Raw genomic sequence first — 19,288 nt, forward strand, 5'->3', positions numbered from 1 at the left:
CAGTTGTTACCTGCATTAGTTAAAAATTCAGGTTCTGAAGTCAAACTCCCAGGATTCTTTTATCTTCTCAGTCACTGGAGCATTTAACCTCTCTGTGGTTCAGTTTCCTTACCTGTGAAATGGCCATAATAACAGTTCCTGCCTCTTCATTCATTGTAAGAGTTAAATGAGTTATTTTAAAACTGTTTCTCACATGTGGATTGTAGTGTTGATAACATGATACACTTTGGTAAAAATGCATAGAACTGTATGCTTAAAAGCATGGATTTTACTGCATATAAATTAAACTTCAATGCATCTTATGCTAGAAACTTTTTCTGACACACCTAACAGCTGAATTATAATCACTATAATCATCAACCTTGCACAACTCAGAAAAAGCCTTCCTGAAAACTGTATTTGCATTACCCTTATCTAAATTCCGCATCGTCAAGCTGCGAATCATATTCTCTCCTCTCGTCTCACCCTCACTCTTGCTTTCATAGTTCTCTTCATCCTCAGGAACACTATTCTCTCCTTCCTTCCATTCCTATGCACGCTTCTTTACATATAATAGCTTAGAACAGGAGAAGAGGAAGTAAAATGGGTGCATATTTTGGATTGTACTTTGATGTGTATATGTGCAGACATGTGTGTCCAGTCGTTTAAACCAAAGTCATAAAATACTAACTCAACAAAGCAGGGGTTCTTTTTAGAAGAGTCCTTTATCATCTCTTGGACAAACAGACTAATGGGAAAAACTAGACAGCAGCCGAGGCTCAGGAGTAACTAGCAGCTGGAAGTGACCATAACTTCTTTACTCTTCCTGTATGTGAACTCCAAAGGCTCCTGAGCTTTATTGAGCAGAGCGTCAGCTCCGAGGTTGAGACAGGATCTCTTGGTGGGTCACAGTCCAACCCTAGAGGAAAGCACGATGTTCAGAAACCCCCTCAGCAAAGTAAGTACTGGGGCCATGTTAAATATCACAATATTGATATCATAAAATAATCCTTTACATAAATATCATGAGCAAGTTTTATGTTGGCTGGGCCAGCATGGTATTAAGCGAATGTCTCTGAGTAAAAGCTGGATGCAGAGAGGTCAACTAGCTGAGTGGGCATTTGCTCAGAAGCTTCAGCTCCTGGTGGCTTGGCTGAACTTCACAGCTGATGGTGCATAAAGGGGTTTCTTCCAGTTAATGCAGATATGGATCCACTCAGCTCTCCAGGTGGCCAAGTCATGCAATATAAACATTTTTGTGTGTTCCATAACATATAGAATTTAAGAATCCCTAGCTTGGAACTGGATTTTAAACTGCCATCAAAATGGGGCTAAGAAGACAAAGCCTGAGGTTCTATTAGGATGGGAGTTTATATCAGGCACTAGGGAAAAATTCAGGAACTTGAAAGACAAAATTCTAGAGGAAGAAATAGAAAATGAAAGTAAGGCACCTTGAAGATATGCTTTGTTCCTCTCTTGGTCTTAGCTATGGGTAGAGAGGAGACAATGAAATGAATTTATGAGCATTCCTAAACATAAGCCCAGTTTCATACCAATTTTTAGCTTCCTTTAGTACCCTAAGAAAGCACAATTTGGGATTAAGTTCAATGATCCCAGCATAATGGTGGCCCTAATGCCCAACTGCATACGAAAATTCCTCACAAATATGAACACAAAAATTACCAAAAACTAGCAAACTGAATCCCACAACCCATTAAAAATATTATACACTGCAACTAAGTGGGACTTATCTCAGGAATGTAAGTGTGGCTCAATGTAAGAAAATTGATCAATGTAATATGCCATATTAATAGAATAAAGTACAAAAGCCACATATTCATCTCAACTGATGCAAAATAAGCATTTGACAAAGTCTAACACCCATCTGTGATAGAAACTCTCAACAAATAGAAATATAAGGTAACTTCCTCAATTTGATAAAGGGCATCTCTGAAAAAACCATAGCTATTATACTTAATGGTAAGGGACTGAAAGAGCTCCTCTAAGATTAGGAACAACAAAATAATATCTGCTCTTACCACCACCACCTCCTTCTACTAGAGTTTGTAGAGAGGGCAATTAAGAAAGAAAATGAAATAAAAGTCAACTTCTTATAAGACTACCATCTCTCCATTCCCACAGTGAATGAAACATGCATCACGTCAATTTCTCATGGATAAAGCCATTACCCCTGACTAAGGGTGCCAGGTAACACAGAAGGTATCTCCCAGCACCCCTGTAGAAACTGGCATCTAAGCTCACACTCCTTGATTTCTGAGCACACAGTGCATATTCCTCACATCCAAGGATGCTATCACTGTTGTCACATGAATAAGAAGCAGCATTTCTTACGAATAAGAACAGCATTTCTCTGCTGGAATACAATACCATAGTGTATGCAGCTGCACCCGAGTCCAAGGACTTCTGTCTGCAGGAGATCAAAAGAATGAGGGACTAATGCCATCCACCAACCTTCAGTCCACAACTTTTAGCTGCAGCAAGTGGCATTGTTGATGTTCACCCAAAACCTATGCATCACAGTTTCTAAAGAAATTAAGGGTAAATTTATAAAGTTCCGCCCTCCACCCTAAGAAAGACCAATTCGCAATCATAGAAGAAAGTTTTAACATACCTCTCTCAGTAATTGATAGACCAAGGAGGGAAAAGACATGAACCAGAATAGGGAAGCTCTGAAAATTAAAATCAACAGTCTTGATGTAATTAACACACATGGTACCCTACACCTGAAGAACATATATTAACTTTAAGCACACACAGAATACCTATGGAAAATAAATGTCCATTAGGAACTAAAGGAATTGTCAACAAATTTCAAAGAACTACTGTCATACCATGTATCTGATTGATTACAGTGCAATTGTGTAAAAATAAACTTTTAAATGACAACCAAAAATATGTGTTTAGAATAAAATAGTATTGAAACATAACACAAAATACAAAATAAATATCCATAGCCCACACTGTTGACTGAAAAACATAAGGGAGAAGAGACAAATCAATCATGCAGAAGAATTCCAAATAATTCAGAGAGATACTTCCCCATAAAGAAGGAGAACATAAGTCATTGCTCCTTAAGTGGGTGTTGCTCATAGCGACTGAAAGGGCAACAAAAGAGTAACTTGTGGAGAATCTGTGGAGAAACTTGACAACACCATCCCAGCAGTGTTCAAGGTCAGCACCAACAGTCAAAAATCACAATGGTAGTGCCTATCTTTGATTGGATGTGACGAAAACGACACATTACAATCTTTATCCCAAAAAATATACAATCTCAATCTAATCATGAGATAAATGTCAGATTAATTCTAGTAGAAGGGCTTCCTACAATATACCTGATATTCCTCTAAACTGTCAAGGTCATCAAAAGCAAAGAAAATCTGGGAAACCGTCACAACCAAGAAAAGACTAAGGAGAGAGGATGCCTAAATATAATGTGTTATCCTGGATGGAATCCTGGAACAGAAAAAAGACACCAGGTAAAACTGAGGAACTCAAAGTTTGAACTTCAGTTATACTAATGGATCAATATTGATCGATTACTTGTAACGAAGATACTGTAAAGATGTAAGGTGTTAACAACAGGGGCATCTGTGTGGGGGACATATAAGAATACTCTACACTGTCTTCTAAATTTTTCTGTAACTCTAAAATGGTTCTAAAAATAAAGGCTATTTAAGAATAAAATATCTGCTTTGAATTCTAATAACACACTTCTAAGTAATTCATGGGTCTAATATAAGAAACAATGATTTTGAAAATACTGAATTTTATAATGAATAGAATGTAGCAACAAACAAAAAATGGTACTTGGAAATGTATACCCGTAAGTGTTTATATTAAAAAGAAGAAAGTCTGAAAATGAAACCTAAGTTTCTGGTGTAGGAAAGCAGAGAAACAGCAAAATAACGCCACATAAAGTAGAAGAATTAAAGAATAAAAATTAATGAAATAATAAAAATAAATGAGACAGAATTGTTCTCCACAGGTTGATTTTATCCACTCTCATAGTTTTTAATTTCCACCACTTTACTTCTCTCCTCTGAGGTTTAGAATAAAATCTTCAATCACCTATAAGATATCTCCACCTAGATATTCAGCAGGTATGTTAGAGTCAAAATATTCAAATCTGGACTCATCATCCTTCCTGATAAAACCCTTTCTCCTCTTAATTCGAGATCTCAGATGATGGCCTCAGTCTGTCTAGTCACCTACATCACATACATGCCGTTTGAGACTCCTCTCTGCAGATAATCACCAAGTCCCATAGAAATTTTTTGAATCTACTTTGGTTCTTTCTTGAGACAGGGTCTCCCTCTGTTGCCCAGGCTGGAGTGCAGTGGCATGATCTCAGCTCACCACAGCCTTGAACTCCCAGGGTCAAGTGATCCTCGCAACTCAGCTTCCCAAGTAGCTGGTACTACAGGGGTTGGCCATCACATCTGGCTAATTGTATTTTTTTAATACAGAATTGGGGTCTGGCCATGTTGCCCAGGCTGATCATGAACTCCTGGGCTCAAACAATCCTCTCACCTCAGCCTCCTAAAGTGCTGGGATTACAGGCATGAGCCACCATGCCTGGCCCCTCGTTCTTATATATCATATTTCACCTAAAATACCTCAATTGTCTTTTTGGTTCCAATTTTGATGTTATCTCCTTTAATTCATCTCTACCATAGCCATATTTAAAAATAAAATATGACCAAGTATTTCTCCAAAATAAGATCCTTCATTGACATCCCAACATCCCAAGGTAAAAGATGAACTTCCTTAGCATGGCAAGCAAGGTCCTCATGACCAAGCCTGGGCCCACATTTTCAGCCCCTTCTCATGACGTTTTCCTTCTTGCTCATTTATACATTTAGGAGGGAGCTGCTTGTAGCTTCCTGCCTACATGATGTGGTCACATATCTCTGAGAGTTTGTGAGAGTCTTCCAAGGACTCTCGTGCCACCTTTCTTTGAAAAACACTCATCTTTAAAGCTCCCATCAGGTATCATCACCTCCGGAAATAATTTCTTTACATCCCACTGAGCTCTGTCCCCCTCATCCCTATTCCTCTAGCATCCTGTGCATCTCGGGACTTGACAATGCTGTGTTGAAAGTATGTGTGCAGGTGTGTCTATTTCTTTCACAGACTGTGACTTCAGAGTTGAAACACTTTGTTCAGCTTTTCACCTCTGTAACCTAACAGAATACCTGATACAGAAAGTTAAAAAATATTTGTTAATAAAAAGCTTGAAATAAACATCCATGAATATTATTATCCAACCAAATTTGATGGAAATAATTATGTTCACTGTTTTTTCTTTTGCAGTCCCGGTAATTTTTTATTAGCAAGCATGAAGCTCCTAAGACTTCTTCACTCATCTTTATTTTTCCAAAATACTCTATTATCTTTTCCTTCCCTTCTCCTTTTATTTTTTCCACTTTCTCCAGCAGCCCCTTTCTTGTTTCTGTTTGCCGCTTATGATTTTGCTTTGAGATAACCCCAGCTCTTTTCTCCTTCAAATTTGTCCAATTCAATATTTATATTTTTATTCTAAATTATGTAATTATGCACAAGTCTTTCAAACAACCATATTCTTGGTGGCGAAAGCACACAAAAAATTCTCATGATTTCTAAAATGTTATAACCTCTCACTTAATTTTCCTCAGCCTTCTTTTATTTCTCCTAATCCTTCTTCTTTTATGCTAGTATTATTTTTGGTGTTTAATTCCTATGCAAAATCATGCAAGACAAGCTTGTACAACAATATATTCTTGAAATCCTCATATGATTTCAAAATATCAACCATGGCATTTTTTTTCCAATTATTTAGGGAACAATGTGATCATAGCTAAAATTCCCTGTAGGATTTTCTATCTTCCTTTCTCATTTCCTATAAGCATTTGTTTGTAACCTTGAAGATACAACATTTGTCAATAACTGCCAAATTCCAGATCTCTATTAGAATTAACATTTCATGAAAAGTATAATTTCATATGAAACATTTAGCAAGGGAGTGAAAGCAAATGAAAAGTCAAGGTTAACAATGTAAAATTATGATACATTCAATCTCAGAGAAATATTAGAATCCATAGACAGATGAACTATTTGTATTAGAAATATCTCCTTTACATACAGGTCAATCAAACAGAATAGAGAACCCAGAAATAAAGCCAAATACTTACGGCCAACTGATCTTCAAGAAAGTATACAAAAACATAAACTGGGGAAAGGACACTCTATTCAATAAATGGTGCTGGGAAAACTGGCAAGCCACGTGTAGAAGATTAAAACTGAATCCCCATCTCTCACCTTTTACAAAAATCAACTCAAGATGGATCAAAGACTTAAGACCCAAAACCATGAATATTCTAGAAGATAACATCAGAAAAACTCTTCTAGATATTGGCTTAGGCAAAAAATTCATGACTAAGTCCCCAAAAGCAAATGTAATAAAAACAAAAATAAATAAATGGGACCTAGTTAGACTAAAAAGCTTCTGCACAGAGAAAGAAATAATCAGCAGAGTAAACAGACAACTCACAAAGTAGGAGAAAATTTTTGCAAACTATGTGTTCAACAAAGGATTAATATTCAGAATCTACAAGAAAATCAAACAAATCACCAATATGGGTACAGTGTACACTGCTTGGGTGACAGGTGAACCAAAATTTCAGAAATCACCACTAAAGCACTTATCCATGTAACCTAACACCACCTGTTCACCAAAAACTATTTAAATAAAAATAAAAATAAATTTAAAAAGAAATAGCCACCTTAATCTTTAGCATATAGGATGTAACTCTAAAAGCTTCTGCATAAAACCTCTTGTCCATTGTTTTACCTATTGCAAGAATAAATCAATAAAATGAAGTTGGTAATTTAATCACAAAGCTAGGATAAATAAGATAAATTTTACTCAATAGTAAATACTTGGCAGGAGAAAAGACAATTGGGTGAAATTATAAAGATTCTCAGTAGAGAGGCTCTGAAGGTCACCACCACCCATCACAGAGAAATTACTAGTACTTACTCTTAACAAAATTTTATTGAAAAAAATCACTATTTTACCCACCTCTCAATATACAAGCACAAATACAAAGGTGAAGCAATTGCAGTTTCTGCAGGGAGAGTTAAGCCAAAGAGGTGACCTCCTTCCTCTCCTTTCCTTCCCAACTATCACTTTACCTCAGTCCAAAGAAACTTTCATCTCATCCATCCTAAAATAACAAAAGTCCTCTCTTGGCTCATGTGGTCCCTTTTACCTCTTATTATTTCATTTATTCATTCATCAAATATTTACCGAGCACCTTCTCTGTGCCAGCAACTGTTTTTAAACACGGTAGAGTGTCTATAACACTGTAAAACCAGGCAAAAACTCTTGGGTTCATGGAGCTTACATTCTGTTCTCCACTTCTCATGCCAAAAACAATCTTCACTCCTCCCCACCCCATTCAAAATTATCACAAGATTATCTGGCAAATGCCACACTACTTATTTTTGTAATATCTTTATTGAAATACAATTGACATACTATACAATTCACCCAATAAAAGTGTACAATGATTTTTAATATATTCAGAGTTGTGCAACTAACAGCACAGTTGATTTTAAAATATACATAATTTTTGATCTAGAGAAAAATCACTATGGCTGGTGTCTTGCAGAGAATAAATTAGAAGAAAACAAGACTGGAGTTGGGAAAACCAGTACTGAGGCCTTAGCCTAGGAAAGATGATGATGTATGCACTAGATAGTGCAGGGAAACTGGAGAGAAGTGTCCTGGCTTTGGGAGAATTAGAAGGCAGTTTATGTGAGATATGTATAGATACACACAACGAAATACTATTTGGTCTTTAAAATACTATTCATCCATGTTGACATTTACAACATGGATGACCCTGGAGGACATTATGTCAAGTGCAATAAGACAAAAACAGAAAACAAAATACTGAATGGTATGACTTTTACGTGGAATCTAAGAGTCAAATACATAGAAGCAGGAAATAGAAGGATGGTTACCAGGAGTGGAAATGTTGGGGGAATGGGGCAGGTACAAAGTTGCTTTAGGATAGAGATCTAATGTACAACATGAGGACTACAATTAATTATATTGTAATGTGTATTGAACATAGAGGGATTTTGCTGGAAATTTGCTAAGAAAGAAGATTTCCAGCATTCTCACCCCTTAAAAAGTAACTATGTGAGGAGATGTGTATGTTAATTTGCTTTTGCAGTAATTTTGTCTCTATGTATACGTACTTCAAAACATTATGGGGTATACCTTAAATATATACCACCTTTATTTTCAAAGTGATAAAAATTTCAAAAACAGATGAAAAATTTCCAAACTTAAAAATCATTCATTGCCACAATTAATGGACTTCCCTCGAACAGTATTAACATTGTTAATTTCCTCTTCCTTCTCTACATGTTCTTCTCTTTTTATTTCTGTGTCACTCTGCTTTGATACTTCTCTCCTGAAGTTCTGATTGTTTTTCTCCATGGGTCGTTCTTCTTTTAACCAAGGTAGATGATGATGGCATTTCACCAGGTAGGTTCTGTCATCAGCCTACTTTTTTCCTCACTTTATGTAAGCTTCTGCCCAATCTAATCTTTTATCTTCTGTCTTCAGCCTACTTTTTCCTTTACTTTACATAAGCTTCTGTCCAATCTAATCTTTTATCGTCCAAATAATGAGTATTAAGTTTATATCTCAGGTCCCATTCCATTATATTTGCTTGACCTTTCTATGCTCATCTACTCATTGAAAATTTCCATTAATTATGGGCATATTTGTTTATTATTTACTGATTTCACTTATTTATCGATATATTTATTCATACAAAAGCTTGCCCTAAGTGTCAACAAAAGCAACCTTGGGAAAATAATTTTCAACTCAGATCTGAAGAATAAAGTGGTGTCATTCTGGTAGGTGGGAAGATGGAGCTTCTTGGGAAAATACATTGGCAGAAAGATGAGAATATTTATTCAAAATGAGAAAGAACAATACACATCCAAGAAATACCAAAAAGTATAATGTGATTGGACAGTACAATGTGCACAAGAGTAACAGATACAAAATGAATTGTTCTCCTACATTACACAGTCCCTGGTGCCTGGGCTGGAAGGATGCCAAGGTCATCTCAGCTGATACTGTCACTAGATCACCTGTAAATAACCTCTTCAGGTAGCTTGAGCGTCTCACAATATGGCGGCTGAGTTCTGAAAAGAAATGTTTGGACAGGGGATATCCAGAAAGCAAGTGCCCAAAAGGATTACGTCTTTCTCATCTAGTTTCTGAAGTTGCATAGTATCATGTCTACAATTCTCTGTTGGTCAAAGCAGTTATAATTCAGCCAAGGTTAAAGAAGAGGAGAAATAAATTCTACCTCTCAATAAAAGGAGTGTCAAAGAATTTGAATTTCACTTTGTAAACTTTTCCTATTAGAATTAATTCGTGTCAATGTCAGGTAGCATATATTGATGGAAGTCAAGCAGAAAATAGTTGACACATTCAAAGAAATAATGGAGACATTTTTAATGAAAGATCTATTTACAGAGGTGTGGGTGGGGTTAAGGGAACCAATAATGAATGGCAAAGAACCCAGGGAATATAACAGCAGGAGGCCAATGGCCACCCCTAGATGTGAATGGACAAAGGAAAGACCCAACTAGAGCTGCAGCCATGGGACAGGGACTGCTATTAAGAAGCTCTGCCTTTATGTAGAGGAATGAATCTGCCATTCCAATAAAACCCAGGGCTGGGCGCAGTGGCTCATGCCTGTAATCCAGCACTTTGTGAGGCCGAGGCGGGTGGATCACTTGAGGCCAGGAGTTTGAGACCTTCCTGGCCAACATGGCAAAACCCCATCTCTACTAAAAATACAAAAATTAGCCAGGCGTGGTGGCACATGACTGTAGTCCCAGCTACTCGGGAGGCTGAGGGACGAGAATCACTTGAACTCAGAAGGTGGAAGTTGCAGTGAGCTGAGATCATGCCACTGCACTCCAGCCTGGGTGAGAGAGCCAGACTCTGTCTCAAAAATACATAAAATAAAATTAAAAAGCCCAGCAGGGAAGAAAGGAAGGAAATTAAATTCTTAGTGTTCTTCTTATCCCAACTCTTGTTTCCTGCCAGTGACTCTAGTGAGAGCTAGATTTGACTAGAAATCAGAGGGTAGGAGAGCTTGAGAAATGTCAGCTCTGAAGTGCATCCTCTCAAAGCACAAAGACAGGAAAAGAAGGACAGAGAAGGAAAGTGAAGGGGTGTTTGTAGAATAACCAGCATAATTTCTGACCCCCCTTCAACCTCAGCATCCACTCTTGACTTTTGTTCAGATGCAAAATTGCACGTACCTAACATAGACAATACTCGTATGCCTATCAGACACCCCATCACTGTGAGGTGAGGTTGTTTCGGTCAGCCCAATCTAGACACTAAGTCAAAATGTTAGCCACCACCATTGCTTCTCCTAGAAAGGAAGGAAAGGGAAATGAATGACAAATAATTCATATAACTGCCATGGTCCCTGCATTATAGCTGGCCATAGAACTGTTAATAATCACAGATTTCTTCTCCCTCATTCATTATATATTCCCCGACTTTCTGCCAGTACCACAGCTAGTCAAAGATTTTACCTGGTGATGAGTCAAACCTTCATTCCCAGTTTCCAAATCCTTAAAGTCTACTCTCTTTATTACTTCATCAGAGTTTCTTATTAATCATTGTTATTTAAAATAAGAATATCAAGAAATATCTCAGTGAAACCCCTAGCTTTCAGATATACTCTTCCATGCCTGCCTCCACCCCAGTCTGTTTAGCAGCAACTCTCTTTCCTCTTGACAACCAGGATTAATTTCTTCACCAGGAAAGAGACTACCTTGTCTGTTTCTTGGTTCGGCAGCAAAAGTTTCATATGTAGGTTATGCAATGGATATTGCATAACTTTTACAATATTTATATTGCAAGTGCCAAGGGGAGAAGGAATCAGTGATTATTAATGCAGCCCTGTGGCCAGCTTCAATGCATGAACTATGGCAATTATGTTTGATATGAATTATTTGTTACTAATTTCTTTTTCTTTCCTTTCTAGGAGAAGCATTGATGGTAGCTAACATTTCAATTTAGCTTCTCTTTGGGTTGGCTGAAAAGACTTCTCCCCACAGTGATGAGTGGGCCGATAGGAATATGAGCATCATCTATGTTGTGTATGTGCAACTTATTTTCATCCAAATACAAATCAAGAATGGATGCTGAAGTTGAAGGGGGAAATTATGTTGATTGTTATAAATAAGCCCCTTCACATTCCTTCTCTGTCCTCCTTTGTGTTTTGCAAGGATGCACTTTACAGAAGACATTTCTCAAGCTCCCTTGCCCTCTGATGTATGGTTGAGTTTAGCCAAACCTTCTAGTGCTGAGTTTTTTGGAGAAAATTTATATACAGAGAAGCAGTAGTAAGTATGTGGATACTCCATTGCATCTTGCATTCCAGGGTAGTGTACAGAGATTTAACAGGACTAGACATTAGACGTTGGGAGAAAGATGCTAAAATTTGGGCTGTTGGAGCAAACTGCATGATAGGAAACACTGGCTTCATTCCTGGTATAAGCAGGGGCTGGAATATAATAGCATGAGGATATGGTGGAATTGTAGTTCCAGCTCTATCCTGCCAGCTCAGCATTCATATCTGGTGATGAACCAGCCTTATCCCTGGCAGAAATAGGTAGCTGGGGAAACAAGCCTCCTGGCTATAGATGTATCATGTGGTTTGCTAGTAGCATGATTCACTACCAGAATATTCAAGGTTGGGACTTGGGGGTTGAATAGCTCTTCTCTGGCATGATGGAAGGGGAAATGGATTCCAATAGGATGTATTGCCTAGGCATTTAGCTAGTTTCCTCAGAGCTTTGAAGGGGTACCGCTTTTTTTCTCTGTGGCCAGCCTCCATGGGATTAATCTTGGGCTAGTTAACCCTCACTTCTCCATGCAACAATAAAAGAAAGCACTAACATTTCCACATCTTAATAATAAGATCTGTGTATCGTGGCTGTGGAGAGAAGACATCATTTTGGTTGCTGGAAGTTAAGAAATATACCACGTCCTATAGGACCCCAATCCTTCAGTCTAATGCCTCCCAGCTGGTGCCGTAAATAAGCCTTCAGAAGATTATTTCAAGATCATATCAATTGCTTAAAAGTGATGGAGCATACGGATTTTATGGGCTTTCACCAATTACTACACTTCTTTCACCCTGCAAAGAACTCCTTAATCAGAGCTTACATTGCTTGGGACATTGTCGTGATGAATAAAACATTTAGGAAGTCCACAAATTGTGCTGCTGGTAGAAGCAATGTAGGAAGGAAGGCAAATATAAATGTGGGACATACATCTATTCTCGTGAGGATGAATCATTAGCCACCCCCCACACAGTGGAAGTAGTTCAGTGTAATAATCCTAACCAGTTGGTTCTTGTGGGTCCATCCTGAGAATTTAGCTTTTGTCTTTGTTGTTGGCAGTGTGAGTAATTAGCAACAGTAGTAGCCAGATTAGCCTTGGCAATGTGAAATCCTAATTGTTGAGCCCATGCATAGCCTCCATTCCTGTTACCATGGCCCTTTTGGACAAAGGCTCATGAGCAAGCAGTAGAGAGCACGGAGCAGAGAGGAGAGGAAGAGGCTGGATAATACTCACTGGATGGGTGATCTTCTCCACCTAATAAGAGCATTCTCTGGGGGGCATTTGCACAGTACATGGATGACTTAGCACAAGAAGTTCATAAACACACCACTTCCTCTTTGTTCTTCCAATATTCCCTTAGCCTTGCATTCTGCTACTTCCAAATTTCTGACCATTCACCCCACCTATCATCAATGTTTAAAATCAGAGTTCTACCTCACCTGTCATGCAAAGTGGACAATCAGATAAATTACCTCACGTTATGCCTACTCTTCTCTACACAAAAGTATTTCATGGCCAGCCTTGAGTTTCACTCTAATGTAGTAGCCATCCACAGCTGGTTGGTGCCAGCATATCTTGTAGACCTATTTGTAAGCCATGTCTGTGCTTTTTGTCGCTCTCTTAATTTGTCAATGGAAACTCCCCATGAGAGCAGAGTGTAGGCTGCAAAGGTGATGAAATAGCAGAATTGGGATTCTGAGCTAACTGCTCATGCAATATGCTTATACCTACCTTCCCTTCTCAGGCCAGTTTTCTATACATCATTTTCATTTATTTAAAAATGTTGCTATTACATCTACATTTATGATTTCATGGATGGTTAGTTCAGTTTTTGATTGGTAGTCTAGTTCTTGACAAGGAGCTCGTGTTATATAATCACTTGTGGGTCCATTGTTAGAAAGTCAGTCTCTACCAGGGCTCAGTAGCAAAGCAAATGTTGCCTTGAAAATGTAAGAGAATTGTCAGCAGAAAGAAAGGCTTTATTCTAAGCCTGAGGTGTATGTTCTCTAATTCCCTTTAGTGGGATGGCAAGAGAACCCATAAAGCATACATATTTTTTATGGCCAGTGCTTGAGACACATTTATTAAATTCCAAATCCTGAGTGAGTTCATCTATCTTAATAAATTCATCTTCATCCAATCTTGTATTTTGTTTTCCTTTGTCTAATACTCTTATAATATCTTCTGCCATATGCTTCCTAGATACCTAAGAATTAAAATTGGCAAAACTCCTTTACTTTAATAGTTTTCTCCTCCTGAGCAGGTCTTCCCCTTCTCTCTCTCAGCTATGCTAAGATTTAGTTATCTTTATGCACTAGGAGGCAATGAGCTCTAGTGGGGATAGGTCCTGAGAAGAATTAGCATCTCTTAAGGAAGCACCTCTATGGGAAGAGGCATTAAAACATTTTTATGCAGAAGAAGATTCTTATAGTTTCCTAAGTAAAAACAAGGAAGATTTGAGGACTGGAGGTTCAATGTCTCAGACTCATCCCTTTATCTTCAAACGTTCTCATCTCACATCTCAGATCCCACTGCTTCATAACCAGTGCCCTTACTTTAGCACAGAAAATATGATAGGACTGAGCACTTGTTTTGGCCTTGTAACCTTGTGACACTTAAAAGCAGTCCACAGATTTAATCCTCAGCCAGGTTGGCCCTTAATTACAGGAAATAAGACCTCCTGTTAAAGTCATCGTAGAGGCTTTCAGATTCTTCATGATGCATTGAGACAAGCATTCAAGGTGGTCAGTTTGTCTACATTTGTGCAATGAACATTGAAATTTTTTGTACCATGTAGTATTTCACAGACAATAAAATGTGCAGTATAAGGACAATAAAAAACAGTCAGACATTCCATAAACTCTATGGTCACTATTGCCACCTGTAATGGTTTAAAATATGTCCACAAATTCTTAGCCTCTTTAAAAGGTAAAACCTAATCCCACTCTCCCCCTCCCTGGTTGAGTGTAGGTTAAACTTAGCTACTTACTTCTAATGTTCAGAATCAGCTGGAGGCAATAGTTTGTGACTTCTATATCATATACTTCCACAAAAAGCATGTGGCTTCCCACTTACCCTCGCCATGCAAGGAGAAACCAGTTTCATGTCAATACTTAGCCAGTCCCTATGAAGAAGCCTACACGGTAAGGAGCTGAGTCCTCTTGCCAACAGCCAGCAAGAAACTTACAAAGGCGGGACATCTTTGAAGCAGATTTCTTAGCCTCAGTTAAACCGACAGATGGCTGCAGCCCCAGCAAATATTTCAACTGTAACCTCATTGAAGTCTGTAAGTCAGAAATACCTAAAATACCAGGTAAGACACTCTTGACTCCCTACCCTACAGAAACTGTAAGATAATTTGTGTTTATTACTCGAAGCCACTAAGTTTTGGCAGTTATTTGTTATGCAGTGATGAGTAACTAATACACCCATGAAGTGAATAAATATCACAGGATATTGACCTCTGAGTGTTTCATTCTTCCCTCCATCTCATGTCACTACCCAGAGAAACTTCAGCAGTCTTGATATTACTTTGTGAGCTCATCAAATATATGAGCAACACAATCCCAGAATCCCACTTTGGAAGTCAGTTTCCTAGGACTACTCTTGGTAACAAATTCTGCATCAGTCATTTATAAAGAAAGAAGAACATGGCTAACCCAGAGGAGCAATGAATGAAGCATAAGACTACTTATAGCATTGTGAAAAGTGTTAAGGGAACAGAGAAGAAATAGTAAAGAATCCAGAAACAAGAAACTGTAGAATGTGTTATTTGTGCAGAACCTAGAGAGAGCTATAGTTGAGATCCAAATGGCCTGTGGCCTCAGAAAGCAAGGAAGGGAGAAGAGCAAATACCCTGACCTCTTTCTCCTTTTACCTTCTCATGTATTTCTGCTATCTCTCATTGGCCAAACTCAACTGGAAGCCAGACAGTAAGGGTTCCTTGGTGATGTAGACAGTAAAGCCTGCCTCAGGCCACAGAGCAGATGAGAAGAGGAATGAATGTCTCAGTCTGTTCAGGCTGCTGTAGCAGAAATTCCATGGGCAGGGCCGTGTGCGGTGGCTCACCCCTGTAATCCCAGCACTTTGGGAGGCTGAGATGGGTGGATCGAGAGGTCAGGAGATGGAGACCATCCTGGCTAACACGGTGAAACCCTGTCTCTACTAAAAATTCAAAAAATTAGCCTAGCATGGTGGCAGGTACCTGTAGTCCCAGCTACTCAGGAGGCTGAGAAAGGAGAATGGCGTGAACCCGGGAGGCGGAGCTTGCAGTGAACCGAGATCACGCCACTGCACTCCAGCCTGGGCAACAGAGCGAGACTCGGTCTCAAAAACAAAACAAAACAAAACAAAACAAAACAAAACAAAACACTCCATGGGCAGGGTGGCTTGTAAACAATTGACTTATCATCATTCTAGAGGCTGAGAAGTCTAAGATCAAGAAGCCAGCCGATTCTCTGCTTGGTGAGGGCTCATTCTTCACAGACAGCACTTTCTGGCTCTGTCCTCATATGATGGAAGGGACAAGGCAACTCGGGTGTCTTTTACAGCAGCATTCATTCCATTCATGAGGGCTTCATCCTCATGACCTAATCATCTCCCAAAGACTGCACCTTACAATAGTTCCACATAAAGTGTTAGATTTCAACATATGAATTTGGGGAAACACAAACTTTCAGACCACAGCTGTGAAGAGTGGATCTAGAGGAAAGAATTGAATTTTTTTTAAAAAAAGAAGCAAATGGTTTAAACTACTCACCAAATCATCAGTCAGTGATTGCTTATAAACCATCCTATAATAGAAACCATGCTTTCAAAATTATTTGCTATAACGTAAGTCACATAATATTCCCATTCCTCAATGGAGACTATAAAATGAGGAGGGAAAGGCCATTTAGCATCTCTGACAGAGATTTTCCAGGTGGTGGTAGCTATAGCTCTAAATTTCAGCTAGGGCAAAAAAAGTAAGATAAATTCATTTCCTTTTAGTCAATTTATGCTCATTTCTCACTCAAGAGAACAGATCACAAGTTGAAAAGAAATATTAAATAATTAGTACCCCCCAAATTCTTAGAATTTTATTCTTATTCATTAGTTTTTCACAACAGTTACAAGCATTACTTAAGCCATCAAGCTATACAAAGTTAAAATCCTTGAAACCTTATCAACTTTTATTGGAACTGAAGGAATTAAGCTTTATTTCTTATAAAATATTCTTATCCTCTCCTTTGGAATGATATTTTCGTCCCCCATAAAAGGCTGGGAAGTTTCTAACTCATGTTTTCTGAAGAAGTAGCTTAGCAACTGGTATGCCCTAGACATGGGTGGCCCTTCTCATTCTCCCCAGCTCCTTGCAAGCCCTGCTTCGTACATAAACCATTATTAAATCATCCCAAGAGAGAAATGAGACTCTGAAACATCAAAAAACCCTTTTGATCCAGAATATACTTTTGTATCATGACACACAATGTGTTTCATTGCCTAAAGTAACAAAAAGGAAGCAAAGACTGAACAGAGTGACTTAAACATGTTCATTGTCTGATTAAAGGACTGTTAGGCTGCAATTTCTTCATTTGCTACACTAACACCAGATGGTAAGCTGAAGTGTTCAGAATATCTAAAATCTGTAGATAACTGATGAATAGTCATACTTTTTAGCTGATAACAGAAATGTTTAATAGGAAGGCTGACCCTGAGAAAACCCAAAATGACAAATTTTGCTTTTGATGTCTCTGCTGGTTTTAGAATTCAATCCTTTTCAGTATTGACCCTAAAAATGTTCATACCTTTCTTTGCTTAGTGGGATATCCAGATATCTCTGTTGCCTTTAGATCCTCAAAATATTCCTAACCTTAATCATATTAAAAATTCTATGAGTTATGAATTTACGTTGGGTAATGTGATTGCTGCAGCCCCTGACTTCAAGGACTTCACAGTAGGAAAGACAGACAAGAAGCAATAAAAGTGCAATGGTATAAGAAAGGTGAAAGCTGTGTTCAGAGAGGAGTATAGGCATAGAGAAGAGAAAAGAACTGGAGATACTCACAAAATAGGTGATGCTTGAATAGGATCTTGAAAAATACATAATAGCCATAATGTCCAGCATTTTTAAGTAACAAGATATCATTAAATTTATTTAATATACATTATCATTTGTTCTTCACAGCAACCCTATGTGGTAGATATTGACATATGTATGTTGTAGATGATAAAACAGAAGTTTAGTGTTGACTTAGCATCTTTCCCAAAGTGAGAAAACTAATATTTAGAATTGAGGAGTTGTGTGGAGGGAGGAATGTGTTCTAAAGAAACAAAAAAAAAAAGGAAGAAAGTGTGATAGGAAATGGAGTCTGAATGGAGAACTTTTTATGTTCCCTAGACCTTGAACTTAGTTACGATAGGGAGAGACAAATCTCAAATTAGAAATCAACTGAATTTGCCCTAGGGTCTAACTTGAGATGTGTGTTGCAGATGGGAATGTTGTCCAAAATGGAGAAAAGAAATGTAGTGGTTTTTTTTTTTTTTTTTTTTTTTTTGTCAGTCCTTGAACTCTACAGAACACTCCACCCATCAGCCACAGAAATACATTCTTCTCATCTGCACATGGAACACACTCCAAGATCAGCCATATGTTCAGACACAAAGCATGTCTCAATAAATTTTTAAAAATGGAATTCATACCAACCATACTCTCAGACCAAAATGGAATAAAAATAAAAATCAATACCAAAAAGATAGCTCAAAACCACACAATTACATGGAAATTAAACAAATTTCTCCTGAATTACTTTTGAGTAAACAACAAAATTAAGGCAAAAATAAAAGAATTCATTGAGGTAAATGAAAACAAAGACACAACTCACCAAAAAACTCTGAGATGCAGCAAAAGCAGTGTTTAGAGGAAAGTTTATACTGCTAAACACTTACTTCAAAAAGTCAGAAAGATCTCAAATTAAAGTAAGAGGTAAAGTAAAGTAGTAGGCATGGTGGCTCACTCCTGTAATCCCAGCACTTTGGGAGGCCAAGGTGGGCAATCACTTGAAGTCAGGAGTTTGAGACCAGCCTGGCCAACATAGTGAAACCCCATCTCTACTGAAAATACAAAAATTAGTCGGGCATGGTGGTGCACGCCTGTAATCCCAGCTACTTGGGAGGCTGAGGTAGGAGAATCACTTGAATCCGGGAAGCAGAGGTTGCAGTGAGCTGAGATTGCATCACTGCACTCCAGCCTGGGCAACAGAGCGAGACTCTGTCTGAAATAATAATAATAATAATAATAATAATAACAATAACAACAACATTATGCATAAAGGAAATTGAAAAATAGAAAAATGATCTTCAAAGATAGCAGAATAAAAGAAAAAATTAGAAAAAAAGAAATAACAAACATCAGAGCAGATCTGAGTAAAATTGAGATAAAAAAATCCATACAAAGAATTAATGGAGCCAAAAGTTGATTTGTTTGAAAGAATAAACAAGATTAATAGATAGTTAGACAGATTAGCAAATAAAAAAAAGAGAAGATCCAAATAAGCACAACCAGAAATGGCAACAATGACAAAAATCACAACCAATCCCACAAAAATAAAAAAGATCATCAGAGACTATTATGAACACCTTTATGCATATAAGCTAGAAAATCTAGAGAAAAATGGATAAATTCCTGGAAACACAAAACCTCCCAAGATTGAATCATGAATAAATTGAAACCCTGATCAAGTAAATGTTGAGTTCTGAAACTGAGTAAGTAATAAAAAACCTGTTTACAGCCCTGGATCAGATGGATTAACAGCCAAATTCGATCAGACATAACAAAGAAGAGTTAGTACTATGTCTACTGAA

Source organism: Pan paniscus, chromosome 17 (genome assembly GCF_029289425.2).
Source record: "Pan paniscus chromosome 17, NHGRI_mPanPan1-v2.0_pri, whole genome shotgun sequence".
Taxonomy (NCBI): domain Eukaryota; kingdom Metazoa; phylum Chordata; class Mammalia; order Primates; family Hominidae; genus Pan; species Pan paniscus.